The following is a 25,223-nucleotide window of genomic DNA, read 5'->3' as shown; positions in this document are numbered from 1 at the left end:
AGAGAGACCGTGCAATAAACATATTGTTCCATAAACAGTGAGAATGAAGAACCTCTGCTTCTCTGGAGGCAATATTTCTGGTTACGCTTAGAGCATGATGCTCAAGGAGGTTGTGCTATAGTGAACAAAACCATACATGGGTTTCAGTGCTAAAGGTTTTTATGCAAAGTGATCTTGTATCATGCCACCCAAATGCATTAATTCTCTGCCAAGAGTGTGAATCAGCCCTATATTACAGAATTTCATGCTGTTAAATATTTCAAGATCATAGATGTGTGGTCTCCGAGGCACTCTGTTTCAACTTTTTCTATTTCTGGGCAACTAAAAATTTTCCAGAGGAGGTGAAAAATTCACACTCGCAAACTGGCTTCCGTTCTCACTACATGGTTTGCAGATGTCACCCTGAAGTCTCTATAGCCATGGTGATTAAGATGAATAGCAGCATATCGGTTCTTCTAACACAGGCTGCCCAGAGAAGCTGTGCATGCCCCATGCCTGGAGGTGCTCAAGGCCAGGTTAAATGGGGCCCTGGGGAGCCTGATCTGGTGGGAGGGTAGCCCTGCCCACAGCAGGGAAGTCAAGGCTCAATGATCTTTAAAGTCTCTTCTAACCTAAGCTATTCTATGATAATACTCCTGATTTCTGTAGGTAGGGCTGAACAGTGTCAAACACAAATCCCAATAGCTGGAGATGGAAGCGTGGCAACCAGAAGGCTCTCAGCTTTTTCATCTTAGAGCCAGGATTTTGTCTTTGCCAACAGCCAGAAGAGATATAATTAGGACAAGCCTCCTATTAATGATACCTTGGTAATGCTATTAAAACATACCCAAATACTGATTCTTGGCATTTACCAATTATGTTTAATAAAAACTTTGATTACTGTGGTTGAGGCAGTTAATATTCCTGCCAAAGTCTTCTACCATGCTTTGATTTTCACATACATTTCTAACTATCTTGAACTCATGCTGTAGGTGATAACAGCAATATAAACAGGACCATAATTGCACAGAGGACGGGTTTGCTAGAGATGCCCATGAAACAAACAGATAAGCATATGCATAATTTCTAATTACACTTTGTGATTACTTGTTTGGAAACTGGATTTTATAACTGATAAATAAAGTTGGGATGTGATTATTTGTGGATTTTCTGTTTATATATTTATTCCACCATAAAGAGAAATATATGTAAATTCCACACACAACGAATAACTACAGTTAAATGAGTATCATCTCTCCTATATAATTCTTTTCTAAATTAAAAGGAAAAAAAACAACAAAACAATGACACTGCAGGAATGTAATTTTTTGAATATGAGTATTGTAGAAAGGACTGTACTGAATCCATACCTGCTAATACATATTTGAGGAAAAAAGTTGGTAAGAAAGCAGATACAGTCTCTTGCAGCTGTGGGTCTGTCTGACATCTTTGAAGGGAGTTTCTGTTCTCACATGCAATGGTTTCCATTTTTAAGTGGGTTCTTGTAAAACAAGCATGTTTCCTAATAGCCAACCCTGTCCATGTCTGGTAAAATCTGGAAATCAAACTGTGCTTTCTTCATTGATCACCAACAGCAAGAATCAAGACAGCAAACATTGCTCTGTGCAATTTCAGCTGCTTTCAGTTGAGGGTTGTGATGGAGAGCAGAAGCTGGCCTTCTAGGCGCAATGCAGTTAACAGTTCAGTTGGAGGTAGAAGACATGGAATATTATCCTCATCATTTTCTCACACAATGCCTTTGAAGGATTACAGATAAATGCTATTTGAAACTTGCTGTAGTTATGACATGAAACAGATGGAATCCCGTGTCCCTTCTTCTGAACTATAAAAAGAGATTTTGCTTTTTTTAGAGCACTTCAAGAACTCAAATGTTTTATTTGATGATCTCTGGATTCAATTAGGCTTTTCATGTAGGCTTCTGATATTATTTTAATTTTTGGTACTGAGCAAGTCAAAACTGATTGTAATTATTTACAAATTTCTCAGCCTTCCATGCACCTGCCCATCCTGGTTTTGGTGGACAAACCACCTGCAAACTTTTCATTCTGTCACATCTCAAAATCCTCCAGCTAGAAAAAAAAACCAACAAAACATCAGAGAAGTAGTTTCTGATGCCAAGAGGAAAGTGTAATGACACTATGGGGAGTTTTTTTTTGCATAGAAGCACATTATCTAGGTTAGTCCCTGAATCTCTCACTGAAAGGAGATACAAGGCTGTTGGCCTATTTGCTCATCTTTTCAGAAACCAGTGGCTCAAATCACTTCTAAAAATGCAGCCATTGGTGGCAAGCTTTCGTCCTAAATGTGCACCTATTGCTAATACTTTCTCAACATTTTCCAACCTCAAGTACAATTTGCAGAACAAAGTCCATTACTACAGCCTAAGGACCTCTACCCACCACATCAATGGAGTGACCCAGAGAGAGAAGCAGTGAGTGGGAAAGAGTGGTGATGCATTGGCATGGGCTGCCAAGGGAGGTGGTGTGGTCACTGATCCTGGAGATGTTCAAGAACCATGAGGATGTGGCACTGAGGGACGTGGTCAGTGGGCATGTTGGGGATGAGCAGGTGGTTGGATTTCAAGATGCTAGTAGTCTTTTCCAACCTTAACAATTCTATGACTCTGTGAAATGAAGAAAAGTAGGACTAAGCCCCACCCTTCTGAGATGATTCCTCTCTCTTAACATTTTGAGCCCTGTTTCTGTTGGACTCTCTCCCACTACACTCAGCATTACTGCAGAGCAAGAGCTGCTGATGGTCCTGAGCCAATGGGACACTTCTGAAAGAAACAGCAAGGAAGCACACATGCTTCTCCAGGAATCATTTTGAATTGCACTGTTCTAAGCTATTCAAGCCTGCATCAAAACAGCATGTGAAAAAATATTTGAGCATTTCACGTTACTAAGCCAAGGGTGATTCATACTAATGTCTATGCTTTCGGCGCAAAATAAGGAGGCAAAGAAAAACTGAGATTTTAGGTCAGGTAAGTCAACAAAGAGGATGTAACTTGAGGAAGAATAAGCATGTGTTTAAGCCCGTGCTGCCTCTGCCATGAACTGCAATAATTCAGCTGCCAGGATAACACTTAAAGATGTCAGCAAGAGCAAAGGAAGAGGGAGCCATCCCATTTAAAAAAAAAATAATAATGCACCACAACACAAAATAATTCTTATTCTACAATGGTTCTCAGTAGAGAGAGAGAAGGAAAAAAAATTTAGGAGCTCTGAATGACTACATTTTCCAGCAGGGCCCCAACAACTTTTCAAAGAGTTGTCGCTCACTGTGTTAAACTCCTGAGCAAGCTGCCTATTGGACCGTGGAGAAGTGGATTCCCCCTCTGCAGGTGCAACTGTGCATCTAGTAAATTAATTCCAGATGCAGAACAGAGTATTTCTCCATTGCCATAATGCAAACCTACAGCTGACTGACGTTTGCTTGCTGAAATTTGCACCTGCAGTTCAAGCGTGGGTTAAAAATGGGGGGAGCCCTCTTTTGAAAATCTGTACCAATTTATCTTTGTGTATCTCATTGTCACATACACTGTGATACACTGACAGCACCAAAACACAAAAAACCCAACAACACACACACACACACACAAAAAACATCTTGACCTTACACAGACTACTTTAGGCATATTATTCATGTATGCCAATTATTTGTGGTAGATGGAAATATTTTTTCAATTAGAAACTAGAAGGAAAGAAAAACATCTGGAAAGGCCTTTTGTGTACTGGTAAAAATGGAACTCTGAGAATGTATGAAGTCTTTGGGGATGCCAAACTGTTTAAAATTCTTAATAAATCATATTTCCAATTACATTTTTTTTCCTTGTAGGCATACCATTGGAATCTAAGGGAAGCTCAAAATACGAAACTTCCACAGAAGTCACCAGTGGCACAAATGGCTCTAAAGCAATCTAGCAAGCTACTGAGGTTTTTGCCTAGGATCATGTCAATTAGTTTAATTTTCCAGGAATCACAGAATCATTAAGACACCTAAGAGATCATCATGTCCAACCACCCACCCATCACCACCACTCACACTCATAAAATCATTATATCTGGAAAAGACCTTTAAGAACAGTGAATCCAACCATCAACCCATTGCCACTATGCCCACTGAATCTTGTCCCCACATTTCCTCTGTTTACATAAATTCCAATTACCCAAAACTTTCTGAATTGATGCTTAGTGTGAGGAGCAGGATCCAAGTGTGATGGCACACCAAGCACACATCTTGGACACAGAAGGCTACCAGAAAGCCAGGTAAATCACTATGATAAGGGCTTTTGTTTGACGTTGTCTCAAAATGTTTGGCACTTGGCTACAATAGCATCTCCCTTCAGCTCATGAAGCCTCACCAGCCATATCCTCCAGTGCTTCAGCCCAGTTATTGCGGGGAGCAAAGACAGTCATTAATGTCTGTTGTGCAGAAAAGGAGCACCACACACCTCCACTCCAAGTTTGCTACATAAATATACCCGCACACACAGCAAGCCAAAGAAGCAGCTTCTACATCACCAGTTCTGCTCTACAATGGGGTCTCAGCTTCCAAATATGCTGCTGGTGGTCATCAGAACACAGTGCAACTACAGAACAGAGAATCTGTAGGGAAATAGAAATTGTCCATGAATAGAGGAAGTCCAAGGTTTGCTTTCCCATGGCAGTAGCTACTGGGGATACCAACTCACAGCCTGATTCCTGCACATCAACTGAGACAGCAGCATGCACACTGCACCATCTACTGCCATTATGCAGGCCTGAAGAAGTTGCAGCCCTGGCTTGAGGCACTGGGACCTCAGTGGGACGTCATGCATCCTTCCCACATCAACACAGCCTTGCCAAAAAGGAGGTGCTGATTGGAATTACAGAGGCTTGCGAGCCCACCAACACTGCTCCAAAGAAGAGGTTTCTGCTAACAATTACTCACTCCATTAACCATATTATTTATTGTGGACAAAAGGAAGCCATATCAGCAAATCTTGTGCTTCCTGACTTAATTCTGTATTCAACCAGCTGGAGAGAAGGGAGGAGAAGGTGGCTGTTCCCAGCAGCAGATGCTCTCCCACCCATGTAAACAAGTCCACAACAGTGAACAACTGTCCCTCAGGCTCCAACCAAAGCTGCTGGTGTTCAGGGACTGGACATACAAAGTCCAATGCAGTCTTAATACAATTCATATTCATACACAAGAAACAAGTGTTGAAAACTTCCTGACCCAAACATTTTGGTCTTCAGTGTCTGGGGCTCAAGTGAAATCTCCCAATTAGCAAAGCACACCTACATTCTTCCCAAAGTGCATCCAGCCAATTAAAAGCAATTTTCAAACATTTCCTAGGCCTATTTCTGATAAAAAGGAAAGATCAGCGTGGAAACTCCACCTCCAGTTGATTCTAATAGGATCAAGATGAATCCTTGAAGTGCTGCAGTGACAGCAGAGATGAAGCCCACATGCACACAAGCCAATTATCAACTCTCAATTGCAGAGAGTTCTTAAAATATACAGCAGATCTGCAAGCTTTGAAGGATGCAAATCAGGAATAACAACCCTCTCACTTTAGATAAGGGAAGACAAAGCAGCATTAGATGAAAGCCAACATTCAAAAGCTTGGTGATTATTTTTAATAGTTTGTAACTCCAAAATAGCATGAACATTTTCAGACATATAATTTGTCTTAAGTGTAGCAATTTTCACGCCAAATCAGTTTTTCAAGCTGAAGTTCTCAAAATGTTGACTGGGGGCACCTTCAGTCTGAAGCAAAATACTACAAACATCTGATTTCAGTGATGCTGGTCACTTTGCTTATGGTCTTTGGTTCCAAAAATAAAAAAGAAAAAGAACACGACACAGCTGTCCCTGTTTTCTGTCAAACTGCCCCTATTGCTTGCAGAAAGTACACGTTTTCTATGAAGTTTTCCCTAGACATGCATTTAAATCAACACTGGCAGATGTCTCAGACAAAAATCTGTCAACGAAGTCTTTCTCAAATAGCAGATTTCAATGGGACACTCTCATCACTCCATAATGCCAGTGCTGAAAAACAGCCTTGAGCATCAAACTATGTCGAAGACAGTGCTGGTGTCAGACACTGAGCATTGCTGTGGGCTGAAGGGAAGGGTTACTTTTTTTCCCCCCTACATCTTCATACAGTGGGCACCAAGAGCACCAATGGACAAGGCCAAGTCCAGACCGCTTCTTTACATGGAGCATGTCATAGGAGTTGGATTCAGCAATCCATATGAGTCCCTTACAGCTTGCTACAGTATGAGTAATCTATGATAAATGTGATGCCACTGGAACCAAAGGGAACAAAACGATCACTGTGGGGGATTTTTAAAGATGGGAGAGAGACATATAAAAAAAGAACAGGTATTAAATCACATAGGAACAGTTCTACATATCAGAACTTTCTCAAAAATATGGGTCCAATGCCAGTTTTTCCATAAAGCTGTACTTAAGTGAAGCTCCATCACCAACAGTTCCCTGATTCCTGTGATTCTGTCAGTCAGGAGCACCCAAGATAATAAGTGAGCCCTGTGACAAAGCAGGAAAACCAGATCGGAACTCATAAGTCTCGAGATGCTAACACATCCCTCCTGTCCTCCTGCCTGCAGCTTCCAGATGTCACCCTGCAGAGCAGACAGATGTTCAAACCACAGCAGGCTTCACCACAGCCAACCTGCTGGGATAATTGCTCAATTACAATACAGAGTTTCATTTGATTTGAGGCTGTGGATGCAAAGTCTGTGTTTGATTGTGCTCTTTTTTTTTTTTTTTTTTCTTTTGTATGAGTTGCATGATGTCTAAACAGTGTAGTTTTCAGGCACATTCCTTAAACAATTGTATAAATTATGTAAACAATTATATCTGATAGCACCTGCTTCTTGCAGCAGCACTTTCTACTTTGAAAAAAAAAGGACTTCATGGGGCAGTTTTTCAGCAGCTGGAAGTTAACTGCAAGCTTCCATATGCACTTCCAAGTCCTCCAGCTTGAATCTTTCCAGAATAAACAAAGCTTCAAAACCAGGAGTCAGCAGAAGCATGCTGCACATTCTGATGGACACACTACAACTGAAGGCTACAGCACAACCCACACCCAAATTCACACCTGAGAGAATCTTACTCTAGGTGTGCAAACTCATCAATGTTCTCCCCTACCTTCCAAACCCTAATGAAAAAAACCCTACAAGCTGCCCAGAAAAGACTGTGTTGTGGTCAGCACACCCAAGGGACAGGATGCCATCCAGAGAGACCTAGACAGGCTTAGAAGTAGGCCAAGGTGACCTCATGGCAGTCAACAAAACTAAGTGCAAAGTCTTGCATCTGGGTTGTGGCAACCCCTACTATCAGCACAAGCTAGGGGATGAAAGGATAGGGTACAGCCCTGCTGAAAAGGACCTGGGGCTACTGGTGGATGGCAAGCTGGACATATGCCCTCACAGCCCAGAAAGCCAACTGTATCCTGGGATGCATCTGAAGAAGCAAGACCTGCAGATCAAGGATGGTGATCCTGTCCTTCTACTCTACACTAGTGACACCTCACCTGGAGTACTGCATCCAGATGTGGACCTGTTAGAGAGCATCCAGAGAAGGGCCATTAAAATGATTCAAGGGATGGAACACCTCCCCCTACAGGGACAGACTGAGAGAGCTGTTCAGTCAGCAGAAGAGGGCACTGGCTGTCCAAAGAAGTGGTAGAAACCCCGTCCCTGGAGACATTCAAGACCAGGCTGAACTGGACTCAGAGCAACCTGATCTAGCTGTAGGTTCCCTGTTCACTGCAGGAGAGTTGGACCAGATGGCCTTTAAATGTACCTTCCAACTCCAAAGATTCTGTGATGCCGTGAAACAGCACATCCTACATAGGACTCAGTATTACACAGATCTTCCGTCTCCAAGGACACTGATCTCTGTTAGTTCGGGGTGAGCCCTTTATCCCTTTCACTTCACAGCAGATACAAAACAAAGAGATCACCTGCTGGAGGAAAGGTCTGGTGGGCTGCAAGAGTATTGGACTTCATGCAGCTCACAGCACAATGTCCCATAAGTGAAGCTGTACATCACCTCTGCTCTGCAGGTGGAGAGCATTTCACACTCTTGGGAAGAATTCACTCTGCTTTCAGTGCATTTCACTGTTTCCCTGGGTTCTTACGTGAGTGACACAGCTGTGCAGCCCAAGCCCTTCTTCACTTACAGCTGATGGCAGCCACTGTGCTAGAAATTCATTTTGTTTCTCACTCCTCCTCAGCCAGGAATTTCAGCATAAGCAACTTTTAAACCTGTAGTTTTTACTTTCTTTTAAATAATTTAGCATTTGATGAAATACTATGCTATGTAAACAAAGGCATTATCCCCAGCTATTAAACATAAAGTCCCTTGCCAAACACAATGTCCCTGGATATGCCTGCAGGATATCCAAAGTGATTAACCCCTGTGTCAGACTTCCTTGACCTCCAGAAAGGATCAGCCACGTTTTATGCAGGCAATTTCTTCAGATGTTCTGGCACTGCTTGTGGTCAGCTCTTACCTGCACCAGTCCTACGTCTGCTCTGGGACAGGCACATGCAGATTAGAAACCAGGATGACAAATTGCCCTTTAGCCTTAAGAAAAATCTTTCACTTGTCTTATTGCTACCTACTGCTAGACAGCAGTATCAACCACATCTATTTCACAAGCACCTTTTTAAGATAGTTTAGATGCAACCCTTGCCTGCAGATCCCTATCTGTCTCCCAGCACTGTCATTCTGAAGTGCTGCATATAAAAGGGAGCCCTCAGAAATAAGCATAAAGGCTCCAGCTCCTTCTCAAACAAAAACTCTGAAGAGCATGTGTGAAAAAAATCTTGAGTTTTCCTCAGGATAGAGAATCACTGAAAATTGTATAAATTCCATTTCTGATCAGGGAAACACTTACACACTCGTACTATTCTGAAGCATGAGATAGCAGCAATGCCTTCAGGCTAAGAAAATGAAATCTAAATCTCAAATCTTGGCAGATAACGAGAGGAGGAGCACCACACCCTCAGACTATAGAAATCAACACAGCTTCTGGACTACAGCCTCCAGATATCAAACATATCTGTAGGTTTTAATCCTGATTTCCTTCTTTATGGCTGAGATATATGCACATACAACCTCAGCTCTGAAACCACATGTTGCTATCCTGACTCCTTCTCAAAAAGCATCAGTAGACCTGGAAGACCTTGATGACCCAGAAGACCAATTGTACTTCTGGTATGTGGCATAAGGAGACATCCTAAAAACATTTTGGAAAGAAATAGACTTCAAAGGTAATTCCGGAAAGAAAATAAAATAGGCCTGAATCAATTTTTTTTTTCTCCATCTCAAACTGCAATGGTTTCCACAGCGGCTCAGCCTGGGCTTAGTTGTCCCACAGTGTGGGAACAATCTGCTGTACTGTGCAGTGTAACAACATCATTGGGTACCATAAAAATCTCCTCAGCAGCCATGAATGCCAGTCCAGATTGTGAATCTGCATGACTCTCCTTACCATGTTCTACACTGTTAGTATCATCACTGAAAACAATAGAACTGCATGTAAGGAATCATACAAAAATAACACACACACAAAAAAAAAAAACAACCAAAAAAAACAATACAGGGAGACAAATCATTCTCCTATCAGACTGCAATGATCTCAGAATTCTGAGCTCTGCCAACAACTTTTTTTTTTCCATATTAATGTGCTCTTTGCTCTTGATGACCATGAAGCTCTCTTTGTTTATGGCTGTTAAACTTGAGATATTCATCAAGCCTTAAATAAAATAAAGGCTTAAAGCTACATTACAAGAGTGAGGAACAAACAGGATAGCATGGAGGCATTAAGGAAAGTATCATCTACACCCTTCATTTGGTTTGCAGCTAAGGAATGCTCTTCTGGTAGACCAGCAGCATCAGCCCACGCATCAGAGAGTACTCACAGTGGCCTTTTGCCTTACCCATGTACATGCATTTGACCTGTTTGGAAGAAATGACTTTGAGATGCCTTGCATAATACCAGTGAGCAGGAGGTGCAATTTCACATTTGGATTTTGGCAATGTATCCGGACTAGTACAAATGTCTGGACTCCATGAGAACAATGTAGGAAAAAAAAAAGTTTGGCTCCCAAATCAGACTTCAGCTCAGCAGTAGTCGTATCGTATAAGCCGCACAAGGCTACGCAGCCAAGACCATGGAAATCTGGCTTTTGTGTCTGCACAGACTTCTAAATTAAAAAATGTATTTGCAGAGCAGCCGTGGTCAAAATGCACAAGGAAGGTCTTTCACCCACACAATAACTTCTCCTCAAGAAGAGTAGAAAAACATTGAGAGCAAGCACGTGAACTCATGTGCAAGAGTTATAGAGCTGTAGGAAAAGACTTAGAAAGGTTTGGAAAACATATGTCTGAATCAGATTGTTTCTTATCATTCTGGGCAGATGAGAATAACTCCCAAGTAAGGCAAGATCCTCAGTAGTCTACAGAAAGGAGCTACCAACCTAACTGCTAAGAGCTGAAGCTTGAGCATTTTCTGTTGTCCATTTCTATCTTAAAATATCAATTAAGTATCACTCTCATTTTACAAAGAATAATTTACTCTCTCCCAGCCAGTAAGCAGAAACTGGCAACTATGTTGTACACCTGTTATTATGCATTACAATGAAATTAAAATATTTAGAGAATTTGGCAAGTCTGCTCCACTAAAACTATGCTGGTAGTTGTAACATTGAACTGCGTAGATGAATGCTGTTCCTACTAGCTAGAAAAATATTGCTGCACAGAAAATTACTGGTGGCCAGCAGCTGGCCTTTCAAGATAAGTACCAAAAACATGCACTGTGTGACATTTGGTCATGGCACGGGTGCCGAGGCTCTTGTTGTTCAGCAGGAGCAGTAGGGAATGAGCTGAAGAATGCTCCCCTTGCAAGCCACGTGCAGTGACCTCAATGGGTGAAGTGCAGAGCTCTATTTATTCAGGTGCAATAATACAAATCTTTGTGGGTTGTACTGTAATGATAAAACAAAGAGGATTCCAAAGAATGCGCTCCATGTGCGACTTTCCTAGCTCTGCTGTAAGCACACTGTATTTGCAATATCAAGTGACAGCCAGAAGCAAAATTATTGTCGTTTGGGGCCACTGAGCATAGAACTCGAGCAGCTTTTCAAAATGGAAAAGTTTTATGGAGCTGCAGAGTATAATTGGGATGTAGGGAATAGCATAGAGACCCAGTGGAGACTGACTTTTTCTCCCCCAAGGATTTATTTCAGCTGTCCATGCCTTTTTGTGTCAAAATAAATGGTGCAAGCCAGTAATAAAAGACAATTTATGTGCATTACTTTTGTCTCCATGAACTGGTCAGACTATTACATGGGGAACCACCTGCAACCAAGTGCAGCCAGTGACCATAGCTTTCATAATTAATTACTGGTTTTGATTAAAATTGGAGGATTTATGCTCAATATGAAGAAACACAAGCATAAGTGGGAGTTAAAATTCCAGGAATTTGAGGAAATGCATTTCTCATCACAAACAGTAGAAGCAATGTAGTTGCCTCAGCATCAGTGATCCCACAGTACAGGACCCTAGACCAGAGCACACCAGCATTTCTGCAATACCTGGACAATTCCTCTACTTCCTCAACTATGCGTATAAAACCATCCAGGATTCATGCTAACAGTAAATGATAACAGTGCTATTTCCTGATTCTGGCTATTTTGGATGCCACTGCTTGGCAGGATGCAGTTAGTTATAGCCCCAAAATGCCACTGACAACACTTCTCTAGAGCACAGTTGCTCCCACAGGAACCAAACACATCCAGATGACCTCTTGTCTCCTGTTGACTCCTTCCCTGCAGGACTCTTGTCCTCCACCAGGCAGAGTGCTACCACAACACTGGTGTACATCTCTGTTTCAGTGGTCTCTCAGCTCTGATCCTCAATACTCCTCATGCGCTTTTGGCATCTTTGTGCACGCTCCTCTCAGTCACAATATGTATCTCTGAAAGGAAAAGGAAGACCCTGTTCCTAAGATGTGAACATTTCTGAAAGTTATGAACTGCTTACAAAGAGAAAAGGGAAAGTCACTTTTCACTCTCCATTTCTCTCCTGGAAATGCATACACACACCCTGACCCAGAGGTCTCTGGTTATTTCCTCTGACCAACCACACTAAGCAGAAGCGAGCGGTACTGAAATCTCAGCTCCAAGCAGCCAATTCTTTACAAGCCTGATAAGAATATGACATAGAAACACCCTCAGATGAAAAGAAGAGCAGAAGTGCAATTGCTCAAAGTAAAAAAGAGAAACTGAAATGGATTCTTTTCTGGTTCATCTACAGGGTTAGAAGCAAGTGCTTGGGGTTCTCAAAACTGAGGATTAGAGGAACAACAGTTAAAATGCCTTCTGCTCTCAGTGCTTCTTTCAGCAGAGGGAGAAATTCATAGAATCATAGAATGATTTGAGTTGGGCCATCGGCATCCTAAGCTAGCACTTGGTCAGAGCAGATTCCTTAAATGAAGAAATATTTACCTATTTTCAACTGTAATGAATGCCAGTTAACAACTTATCTAGGCATTGAACCATTATTTCGGAGGAGAACAAGCATTTCAGAAAAGGGAAAAAACAAAACAAAACAACAATAACAAAAAACATTTTCTTAACTTTTCTTGTTACTGCTTTACAGGGATTCTGTTTTTACCTAAGCAAGAAATCTGCAAAACAGTAAAATATTTCTCAAGACCACAGAATCACTTGGCACACTGGAGTTAAACTAAGCCCAACCAACATCCAAGAGCACAGCTTCACGAGCCAGCTCTGACTGAATGCACAAGCACTGCATCAGCATCCCAACTGGAGAGCTTTGGACCAGATCCCACTTGGCCAAACACCTGTTTTTCTAGAATCTCTATGGCATTAACCAGCAATGCACACCTTTATTCTACTGTATGTTTAGCAAGAAATTTCAACTCATTTTTTCAGCTGTCCTTTGTTTGGTCTGCCCAAGCTTTGGTTGAGTTATCTCCACACAAAAAATACAACAGAATAGTTTTTCTTGCAATTCCATTTCAAATTCAAGGTACAAGAGCATAAAAAGGTACAATCTCTTGCCAATACTTTCTTTTCATTAATTGCCTACAACTTCAGCAAAAATGAATATGAATATCAATGGCATTAAGTTAGCTTTTCATTGTCCCCAGAAATTGCTAGGAACAGGACTTGAAAACCATGAAAGTTCAGTCACAGAATCACAAGGGTTGGAAAAGACCAATAAGATTATTTAGTCCAGCCATCAATCTGTCACTACCATGCCAACTAAACATCATCCCTCAAATGTAGAGTGTTAATTAAGGATTATACTGAAATGACTGCATTCTACTCAGAATGACTACTGCAACAGACAATTTTATAAAAACTCTTAATCTTTTGAGCAGCCCTCTGAAGGAGAGGTATCAGCACTTCTACATCTACATGCTTGCCAAACTGAACAGTCTTCAGTATCAGTAACCAAGAAAGTGTCATCAACATCATTGTGATTGGAGAACGCACACCCCAGTTTCAACACTGGTGAGGCCACACTTGGAGTGCTGTATTCAGTTTTGGGCCCTTAACTACAAGAAAGACATTGAGGCCCTGGAACTTGTCCGGAGAAGGGCAACAAAACTGGTGAGGGGTCTGGAGCACAATTCTTATGAGGAGCAGCTCAGGGAGCTGGGATTGTTTAGCCTGGAGAAGAGGAGGCTCACGGGAGACCTCATTGCACTGTACAACTTCCTGAAGTGAGGTTGTAATGGGGAGGTCTTTGGCCTCTTCTTCCAAACAACAAACAGGACCTGAGGAAATGGCCTCAAGTTGTACCAGAAGAGGTTTAGATTAGGGAAATCATTAGGGAAAACTTTTTCTCTCAGATAGTGATCAGGCACAGAAATGGCTACCCAGGGAGGTGGTGGAGTCACCGTCCCCGGCAGTGTTCAAGAAGCATCTGGATGAGGAGCTACAAGATCTGGTTTAGTGGCTTGTGGTAGCAATGGTTAATGGGAGGATGTTTGGACTAGATGATCTTGTAGATCTTTTCCAACACTGTGATTCTATGAACACCTACTGGTCTCCCACCAAAAGTTATTCCAGTCATTCAGATGGAAAAGGTCTGTGTTGCTTCTTATTTCCACACTCACTTCACTTCACGGAGAGCTGTGGAAGGTGTTGGCATAGGTGGAGCTCCCCCATCCATAGATTTAGAAACAAATGCCAAATACAAAATATCTGTGATGTTTTCATAACACCTACTCCTATTTTGACAATAGTTCAGAGTTTTCTCATAAACAACTCACTCATACTGAGATACCTCAGGAAAACATGCACTAGAAGATAGCTGATGGGAGAGGACAACATCGGTTGCTGGCTTTCCCTGTCTACTGATGCAAGCTCAGACTGAGAAACGCAAAGGCCAGAACTAGGGATAAGCCCCACAGAAACTTATCACTAGATCAGGTTATAATTCATTTTAAAAAAAAGAAAAAAAAGAAAAAAACGTAGCAGCATAATTAGCTTCAGGAATTTCAAAGGCAGCTATTTCTTGAATAGGGTCGTGAGCATACATATATGAGCCATGCCAACATCAAGGCAGGCTGCCATTCTGAGGAAAAGAAGGAACAGAAAATAGAATAAAATCTATGCACAAATATTGTGAAAGATGTAGAATAATTAAGATTAGAAAAGACCACTAAGATTACCTAATGCAACCATCAACATTTTCCCATTTGGTTATGCCAATATCCCTTTGCTACTCAGCAACAATTCTAATGCATTTCTTAGTCACAGTGAAGTTTGGATGCATTCATTTATTATAGTCTGACTCAAAACTGCAGAGACTTCTGTCACAGAAGGACACTGATATGGTTTTGAAATGAAGCTTGTAGAAAAACTGTCAGCTGAACTGGTGTTCCTTTGTCAAAGCTTCAAGACCAGAAACAGATGTTCCCAACTGCAACCTCTTAAGTAAATTTAAACTTTCTCCTGCTTAGGAGGTAAGGTGAGGAAGTTGAAGAAAACAAAGGATTCCTCTGCTCATATATAAATTGAGGAATTTGTCAAGGAATGAGTCTGTTCCTTTCCATTGGGAAGTGTTCTCATTTTGCTTTCTCCACTGTCAGTCCAGGCCACAAACACCTGTGTGGGCATGAACTATCGGGATGTGGCCTAGCAGGTACCATTCTGTGATGTTCACATGAACAAGGATGGCTTGGAAAACTACACCAATCCTGTTCCTTCTGAACTCTGAATTAAGCCATCAAATTACACATGTCCTTGCTTGTTCCAAAGATTAAAACAGGAAAGAAGTAGCAAGGGGCTGATAAAGCGAGTTTCAAAATATACTTGAACCTCAACAGATTTCAATGAAGTTCTTCTCAGATAAAAAAGTATAACCTGAAAACACAGCTCAAATATTTGTGATTTTTTTTCCACCAGAAAATACACGACAGAGTTTTTGTTTTTGTTTAAAAGAAAAAAAGGAAGAAATAGAACAGAAAAAAGAAATTCATCTGAAATGCATTTATTTAAATTACAAGGAATGGTTAAGTGCATTATCAAAACGTTCATTATCAAACCATTGTTTAGGCAGCAGATGCATATTTAGGCACCAGACGTATCTACACACCTGAGAATGTTCACCATGATAAATTATGCTGAAAAAACCCACAACAAAGTAAACTCTGATAGAGAAGTTGTATACAACCCTCTGTGTAAATCATAGTGATGTTGTGAAATTACAAGAGTCATTTGTCAGGAATCCAAGACACAGACATTTCAATAATAGCTTGGTGAAAGTTTACCTGACCTGCTACATAGACATTCTGTTACTGTTTCTCCAAACCATAATGCATTTGTAAGGGGAAATATACTGATCAAGAAAGCATTGTAGCTGGAAGAATTCAAGGACGGGATATTACAGCCTCATCACACTACTGGCCTGTAAGGAAGGTGCTCTCTCTTCATCTGGATATATGATGAGAGGTAAATCACAAAGATAAAATACTTTGCTGTGGATGACTTGAATAAGTGCAACCAATGTCAACCTGAACACATATTCTATTTTCATTAAACTCATTGGCATATGTAGAAGTAACCAATTACAGCAATTTAAAAGCACTTGCATTGCTGGACATCACCTCATCACTCAACTCTTACTTATTTTAATAACCACACTGAGTGTGTTTGACAGAAACAAACCTGGAGATTGCACCCTCTTAAAAATACATTCTTTTGCCAGTGGAAATGACAGCTACTTATAAAAGGGCAAGGGTCTTGTAGCAGAGCAAACTTTACTGCTATCTTTTGCTTCTTCCTCATGACTGTAGATGGAAAGTTTGATTCTGAGAAACTTACTAGAACACAATTTGCATTTCAAGCCCATTGTGTCATATATATCCCCTTGTGACTGACACATCCTGGGAAGTGATTCAAAACTCTCTTGGATAACAAGATATTAATTGGAATTTCAATGCTTCTTCTGTCCATTCTTATACAAAAAAGTAAACTCTGTATCAGTCTTACAGGAATGGCTTTACATTCAGCTGTTGGGGTCTTCAGTTTTGACCACTGCACAGTGCATTCATGTCTGCTAACATTAATTTTACCTTGAACCAATCTAATGCATGCTTCTAAGGATGCACTTCTCCAGCTACACTGCATTTCAACCACATAGCTCAAATTTGATGATTTTCTCTTATTATCACAGGAGGGCTACTGTTATCTCTTGGTGATACCAATTTTCATACCATATAGCAAAGCACACCTATTTTAACAATTCCTTTGTGAGCATCTATGATGTTGCCAAATGGATGAATTACACTTCAGTTCCAAACAGTGCTAACTGCTGCAAGTTCAGCTGGTTTGATGAGTTTAGACTCATTTTGGAAAGCAATGTTGCTGTGATGCCAAACACTACTGCTGACTCCTAAACGAGCACCGAAGAAGAACCAATGATGGCTTGTGCATGCAATATTGAAATTTTTGGTATATCCACTACAGCAATGAAACATCCACAGAAAGGAAGACAAAGAGATAAACAGAAATTCAAGAGAAGCAAAACAGGGAGCAAGATCTATTTTAGCCAAAGAACCTGCCGCTCCTTCAGCACCACTTCAGCCCCTACCAGAAGTGTTTTCTCCAGTAAAACAGTATTCAAAGGATTTCTGATGGATGGAAGAAATAGAGGAAAATATTTGTTGAGCTCCACAAAAATAAAAGACTATAAGCATTATAGCCATACATCTACCTTAATGTATTGAAAAAGATTAATCTAAAAGACTAATCTAAAACTAACCCTCCCTGCCCCCTAGAAATGCAAAGTCTTCATTTCACTGTAGTGTAACAAATTTTGGTGTTGGCCTCATGTGCATATGGTTCCAATTAGCACCTGCATACCTCAGTTATTAAATAAAAAACAGCTCTCTCCATGACCTGCAGAGCTCTTGTATACAAGAACGTATCCAACAGCATTATGTCTTCCCTTATCAGATGTGTGTGGTATGACATAATGGATGTAGCACTGCAGCACAGTTGGCGTTAGTTCAATTCCCAAGCATTGGGTCACATTTCCCATTGCACTGCTTTACAGCAGACGGCACGGGCTAGCTGGTTAATGGATAGAGCCCTGGAATGTTACCTCAGATCCTTCAAATTTAACCTTAGTCTGATGTACAAAATGCAGTCTCTGGGGAAAAATGTATCTGTCAAAATCACCGCTCACAGCTGAATTGAGAGGTCTACACCAGTGATTTGTATCTTGATTTGTTGCCCATAAATGAAGGTGTCTCCTACGTGAGCAGGATTTCAAATGAAAAGTTGCTGTTCTCAGTGTTTTTCCAAATCAGTGCTTGGGGATTTGGAGAGTAGAAAACAAACTGTCTTACTGTTAAAGCACACATCTTGGTGTTAAAAACCATCAACCCATCCCTAGAATCCAAGTACCACATTCACATTGGTTCTTGAATGGTTCAAGCATCTCTACCACCTCCCTGGGCAGCCTGTGCCAATGCCTCACCACTCTTTTTTTAAGAATAAATTTTTCCCTGTATCCAACCTGATTCTCTCTTGGAACAACTTAAAGACATTATCTCTCATCCTATCGCTGTTACCTGGAGAAGTCGACCTCAGCCTCACTACAACATCCTTTTAGGGAGCTGTAAAGAGCAATAAGATCTCTCCTGAGCCTTCTTTTCTCCAAACTGAAGTTCCCCATGCAAGAGAGACCCAGTTTCTATTTCTGACGCTACCAAGAATGCCATGTGAGCAATATCACAGGTTCTTACCCTTACTCTGACATGTTGATTCTCACCAAAACAATGGGCTACAACAATTTATGACAACTGTTGTTTTCCTGCTGCTGTTTTATTAAGCAGATCTTTGCTTAGGAACACAGCCATATTCACTCCCATCTGTCAGATTTGAGAACTTGGGAAGTCCTTCAGGCTCAGCACTCATCATCAGAGCCCTGAGACTCCTGGTGCTGTGGCCCTTAAATATGAACCAAAATAAATTGTCCTGTAGGAGGAGGAAGGGTATTCACTGTAAAAAGGAAACACTAGAGGAAAAACAAGTGAGGGAAGAATGTATTTGGCCATTATTTTTTTAAATACAGCAGAAATCTTAAAGACAGTGATGTTTAGGATTGCTACATGATGCATGTTTATTCATTTAGTTGCCTATTAAACTTTTCTTAGTAGGTCCTTTCAACAATTGCCCATTCTCATCTATTTCTCACATTTTTCAGTAGGCTACTGTAGTCTCCTGCTGGTTATCCTTCCCAAAATATAAGCCTGCTTCTCAAAAGAGTGTTGAAAAAGTACAATCCCCTCCTCCTGAGGATCATACATGGGTGCAAGATATAGCAGTGTTGCTCCAATCAAAAAAGGAATTGAATGTAAAAAAAAGAAACAAATGAATAAAAACCATCAGTACCATGGAGTGCTAATTCATGGTGCTGGGCCCAAGCTAGATCCAGAATTCCATGAGGAGTTATGAACTTTCACTCCAAACTGAGCTTCCTTCATGCTTTCAGCTATCAGAATTAACCCAGTATAAAAACTTCAGATGCAGTTTTTAAACATTACATCGGTCTGATGTCCCAGTGCAAACCACTGTCAACAGTAACAAGTTGAAGCAGTCAAGGACTTAATTCACAGATCTGAGTTACCTTGGATACTGCTTGGATTTTTACTCATGCAATTCTGAATAATGACTTTTTTCCTCACTCCAGCCTGAAGCAAACAGCTCTGCAAAATATGCCTCAAGAGCTCCCCAGCAATAATCATTCTCAAAAGGTCAGTTGGTGTCAAACTGTGACATTAATTTGTTCTGCACTTGCTCAAAGACTGTATAAAAGAAAACTTTCAAGTGCAAACACTGAGCCATCCAGGACGATTAGATGAAGTGTCTCCCGTTTCATCTCAGCTGAATGTTGGCCAGTAAATACTCCAAATGGTGTTGGACAACGCTGTGCAGCTGTTCATTACAGCAGTCAAGAGGAAATCATTAAAGACAGAAAGTTGCAGTCGCTCAACTTCCAGACCAAAATAGAAGAAGTGATGGGTACAGGTCTGTGACCCAATTTGTACACTCACTACAAACTGCCAAGCACAGCCTTTGCCTTGTAACACAAACCAGGATTTCTCTACAGTGTAATTGAGAGCTTTCCAGCTCGTTTCTCTCAGGCTCCCATGCTTACAAATCCAGTAGCTGAAATTTACATAATTGCAATTTTGCTTTGCAAATATTGTCAGGCCCTTTTTATGCCTGATTTTCAGAACAGCTGCTTCTTGAGGCTAAAGTCTTTGTAATTATTTCAAACATTCAATAGAAAAATGCAAACCGTGTTCAAGACAATTATTATTATTTAAAAAAAAAAAAAAAAAAAAAGAGGGGAATAAGAAATTCTCATGGTTTGGATGAGGGGAGCAAAGTTTTTGGTGTTGTTTTTCCCCCTATTTCTTTCTCCTTTTCTCTTTAAGAACAGCACATGCAAAACATTTGTGAAGCCAAAGCAGCTGCAGGGCCGCTCAGCAGACCAGTGCTGTCTGCTTGGTATCCTTTCTAGCTTTTTATAGATACGAGTTAAAAACACCATGAAATTTATTTCCTGTAATAACAATCCCCAAATATTTTCTTTAAAAGTCAATGTTTCAGCAAAACTCTCCCAAGAATGTGGAGTTCTGCACTGACATTGTGTTAACCTGGCCCTTCCCTTCCCCCCCTTCCTTTGCTGTTGCCACTCTTCCATGGTCAGTGGGCACCAGCATCTCCATTTGTTGCCACCAAGGGAAGCCGTATCACATACCTGACTAGGGGTATAGCTTAATAGGAAGAATACACATTGGTTTGGAGGCTCTTATCACTATTTTTTCTCTTTTTCACCATAAACTCATCATTCATTTTCCCTTTTATTGTTTCAGGTTCTTGAATTTGCTCCTTTTTAGCTTCTGGTCTCTACCTCTGCATTTTTGGTGCCTAGCCCAACCTCAGGAAGGACCACCATAAGCTGTGATAATGTCAATATTATTATTTTAAACTAATAAATGTAAGATCTCCTGGCCTAGATACCCAATCCATTCCAACACAGTGATATCATTTCCTCATGCAGCACTTGTTCTACAGACCTCCTTCCACAAGTAACCCCCTCTTGATGGAGCAGGTACATGTGATATCCACCACTTTTCTAAGCACAGCCTAAGGACCCTCTGACCCTACTTATGGCCATGTTCACAGCAGCAAAGCAGCTCTGGAATTTGATACAGAAAAGTCTGGATGATGAATATGCTACAGAACAGCAGAAGGGAGAACAGTTTGCATGCCTGAAAACTCACTCGTTTATTCTAAATTTATCATTCAGTCTAATAAAACAAATTCTATCTTTCCACACTTAGATCCTTACTCCACTGGGGTTAGAAAAACAGCAGAAAAAGGAAGAAAAAGAAATACTCTCTCCCACTCAAAGTAATAACAGTTGCTCCCGGACTGTTCTTTACAAAGCCTTTTACAGTGAGGGTGGCAAGGCACAGGTTGCCCAGAAATGTGGTGAATGCCCCATCCCTAGAAACTTCCAAGGCCGTGCTGGACCAGGCTTCTAGCAACCTCATCATTGTAATCATTATGTACACACTCAGTGTTACTGTAACAGCTTCCCATACAAAAATCTTACAGTATCACTAACATATCTTTGCAACCTCAGTAAAGGTAGAACAGAATTCACTTCACCCACGGATCTGCAGTGAGAGGCAATTTATTATTACGGTCTGCCCATTTCTCTATTTTTACCCCATTTAGCTCCCATTTTATGAAATGATTATAATAAATTTGTTCTGCATTCTTCGGTGTGACAGTAATGCTTATACCTGTGGTATGTAAAAAAGAATCCTGGCAAGTTTTACAAAGTACTGCAGAGCTGGAATATGAAAACAGACATCTAAATGTGTCCTCTCATTACTCTCCCATCTATTGGCAGCTCCCAAGGAATCTTGTGCAAAAATACATCACGAAGCTAGAGATGACAGAAATATTTCCTAAGCAGATTTTAGCAAGCAAATTTTAGCACCTGATATTTCACATCAACCATCAGTGCTTACACCATAGAGCTATGCTTTGAACCTCATAGCAACCAGCTACGTTCAGGCTGAGCTCTCAGGCTAAGGTACCCGGGGCACTGAGCTACCTATGACATTGTACAACATGGGAGTCCTGAGCAAGGCTTCGCTTTCCATCAGCAATCCTCCAGAAGCACTGCTCATTTCTGACCCAATGGGATTCTGTGAAGTATCTGAACTGAATGCTAGATATGTGAAATGCTGGATAGAAAAGAAAGCAATAGAGCACATAGGGTGTCAAGAAGGAAGCATATTCTAATTCAAGGGACAAAGACTGACGGTCTTCATTTAACTGAGTCAGTGCAATAATTTACTGCCCAATACTTGGGTATCTACTCACTGGTTTTATAACTTTGCTAGGTTCCAGCTCTGCTCAAAGCCAAAAAAATAAAATAAAATAAAATAAAATTTTAAAAATCAGCCAATGTAACGACAAAATGAGTGACCCAAGAAATATTATAACTGTTTTTATTTTTGTGTGTCAAATAACTGATAAAATGAGGTTTATTTCATTCCACCTTGTTTTAACAGCTCTAGCTGTCAACACGGGCACAGTGCAATACGATAAACACTGTTTTTATATTGATTGCCTGCAAGTGCCAGCTGATGCAAAATGCATCTTAAAACTGCTGCAGTTCTGCAAGGAAAACAGGAGTTGCTTTGTTTGCAGCCTTATCCTTTTGCCAGTTATAATCTTCAAAAGCAAGAGTCAGTTCCCAACACATTCAGAACAGGCATTCAGAATGGTTGGTCATTTCCATTATCAATTAACAGTAATGAACTGGTGTGAGAGCAGAGTAAGTCTCAACTAATCACCAATTTAAATGGAACACAGGTGGTCAGGGAGAACGCACAGCAACCATGGTGGAAGCATTTCCAAGCTGATCAAATATCCCATCTGTATAAAGCACATCCAGTCTTTTATTTCACAAATACTGCACTAGAGAAGGAATGTCAGGGCTGAGCGCTCCAGTACAGATGTAGAACACATGTATTTGCGTCAGCTTAAAGAAAGATTACAGACACTGGAAAGCAGTTGTGGTTTGGCACTCAAAATCTTCCATTTTAATTAACTACAGTCCAAATGATTTCTAGAAAGTCTTCCTTACATTGCAGGAATACAATTACTTCTATCAGGGCAGGTTTACCAAACAAATATTCAAGGGAGAAAACTACGAGAAATAATTATTTCAGTTAACTCAGTACTGGACCACTATCCAACTCACAAGGAGTGAGCCAAACAAGTTATGTCACAGGTTGTGCCAGCAATAATCTCACAACTCTGTGTGTGACTGAAGCCCACAGAATAATACCCACCACAGGCAGACCACAGTCAGGTGTGCTTCAAGAAGATCTTTCCATACCCTCACATTCTCCTAATTTTTCTTTTTGTGCATTTCTTGCTAGCTCAGCTTGAGAAGAATTGCCTGGAGGTGGGATCAACTCAGGTAATGGACAACTGATCCGTCAGTTCTCACACTGATCTCATCAGCAGCCCATAGGAAATATTTGAATGTAAAGATACTTGGGCACAGAAAGAGAAAAATCAACTAAAATTTAAGAGTCATATGACTGAGTTCTTAAAGATCTAAAATTATTTGTCCTTAAAATCAACTCAATTACTATGGTTTCAGATAAAAGACCACACAAAGCCCCATTTATTGCTCCATACTAACAAGAGCCAATAATCAGCTGCATTCAAATTAATTGTGTTACTGTGCTGAACTCTGTGTTAAGCTTTGACTACTGAGAACATAGAATAATTCATATTTACCAAGTCTCCCATTACCAATAAATCTCTATTCTCAACATTTTTCTCTTCGTATTAACATTTCCACACCACAAAAATTAAATACTGGCTTAACAAGCAGAGTTTTATATAGGTGATATTTTGCTTCATTCCTTCTTAGAAAAACAAACAATACTAAAGACTCAAGAAATACAGAACCATTCTATAGTTAAAGATGGCATTTCTCTTCTTGGTAGTAGAATCTGTGCTTACGTACTCCTGAAAGGTGATTAATGGATTTAATTTTGAAACTTTTTGTTCAAAGAGAACATTAACTATAGTAATGATGCAAAAACAGAAGCAGGGACATGAGGAGTCCAAACTTGACATGTCCACCCAAATTTCACATCTCAGAATGAGTAAAAAAAAAAACAAAACATTTTTTGAAACTGTTTTAAAAAGTTACTATACACTTAAAATGCTTTATCTTTTTCATAAAGTGCATTTTTCCATTTCATGCTATTTATAAATACCATAGTGTGAAATATATCAATTTTATTGCATGCACTCTGAAGAAAGAAGTGCTGCAAACTTCTAATTTCTTGATATATTATGATAAATAATACATGCAAGAAACAGTGCTATGGAAGGGTCATAAGGAGGATTTGAGGAACTACAGGCCTGTCAGCTCAACCTCAGTGCCATGGAAGGTTGTGGAGCAGTTTATTGGGAGGGAGATCACATGGCATGTGCAAGATAACCAAGGGATCAAGTCTAGCCAGAATGGTTTTCTGAAGGGCAGATCCTGCTTGAAGAACCTGATCTCCTTCTATGATCTAGGGACCCATCTGGTGGATGAGGAAAAGGCTGTTGATGTGGTCTACCTTGTATTCAACAAAGCCTTTGACACTGTCTCCTACAGTATTCTCCTGGAGAAGCTGGCAGCCCACAGCTTAGACAGGTACACTCTTTGCTGGGTAAAAAAAACCATCTTTTCCAACCTTGGTGACTCCAGAAAAAAATAAAAGATCCATTCTATCGATCTATACTTCAGAAGTCTTAAAATGGATCCATTCAAAGAACCATTTGAAATGAAAGGTTCATTTTTGGATACACAAATTGCTCACTAAAAAAAAAAAAAAAAAAAACACAACAAAAAATTTTGTAAAGTTATCTGGAATGCTGCTCTCCCTGGAGCTCATAAATGCTGTTCTTAAAGCTTTGGGGGTTCACATTACCTGCTCATTCTCAGTAATGTAATGAGGAATGGGAAGATCTTCCTGAGCCATAAATTCACTCTTAAATGATGGTGAGAATTTCAGTAGTTCTTGACTGGGGTTATGCACTCAAACTGCCACTTAAAAATAATCATCTGTTTTCCAACATATGACACCCATTGGACAATACAAATCCCAGGTCAGCATGTGCAGTGTCAGAGATCACTTAATGTGAACACACTGACATGAGGCTGCGATGTGGTGTCATCACTCTTTGCCTGTATTGCCCCTGCTCCCATCTCAGTCAATAAATAGTTAGAAAAATCACTGTTAGGATAAAGCAGATATTCAAACATAGTAAGCAACTCCTAGAGGTATGCTAGGCAAACTCTGAAAGAAACGTACTCCAATGACATCAGCTCTTCCATGAACACAAAGAAGTGCTAAGAATACCTTAAAAACCATAAGGTTCTGAATTTTTGCAAGATTTAGATTAATGCATCTCCCATCTCAGCCACAGAGATACAGCCACAAGACACAGAGATATGTAGGGTTATTATGAGGCTGATGGAAAAAACATATTACATTTAAATCACATAAATGCATAACACCGTAAGTTCATTTCAACACACTGCCT

Source organism: Coturnix japonica, chromosome 4 (genome assembly GCF_001577835.2).
Source record: "Coturnix japonica isolate 7356 chromosome 4, Coturnix japonica 2.1, whole genome shotgun sequence".
NCBI classification, from domain to species: Eukaryota; Metazoa; Chordata; class Aves; order Galliformes; family Phasianidae; genus Coturnix; species Coturnix japonica.
This window is presented reverse-complemented; position numbering follows the sequence as displayed.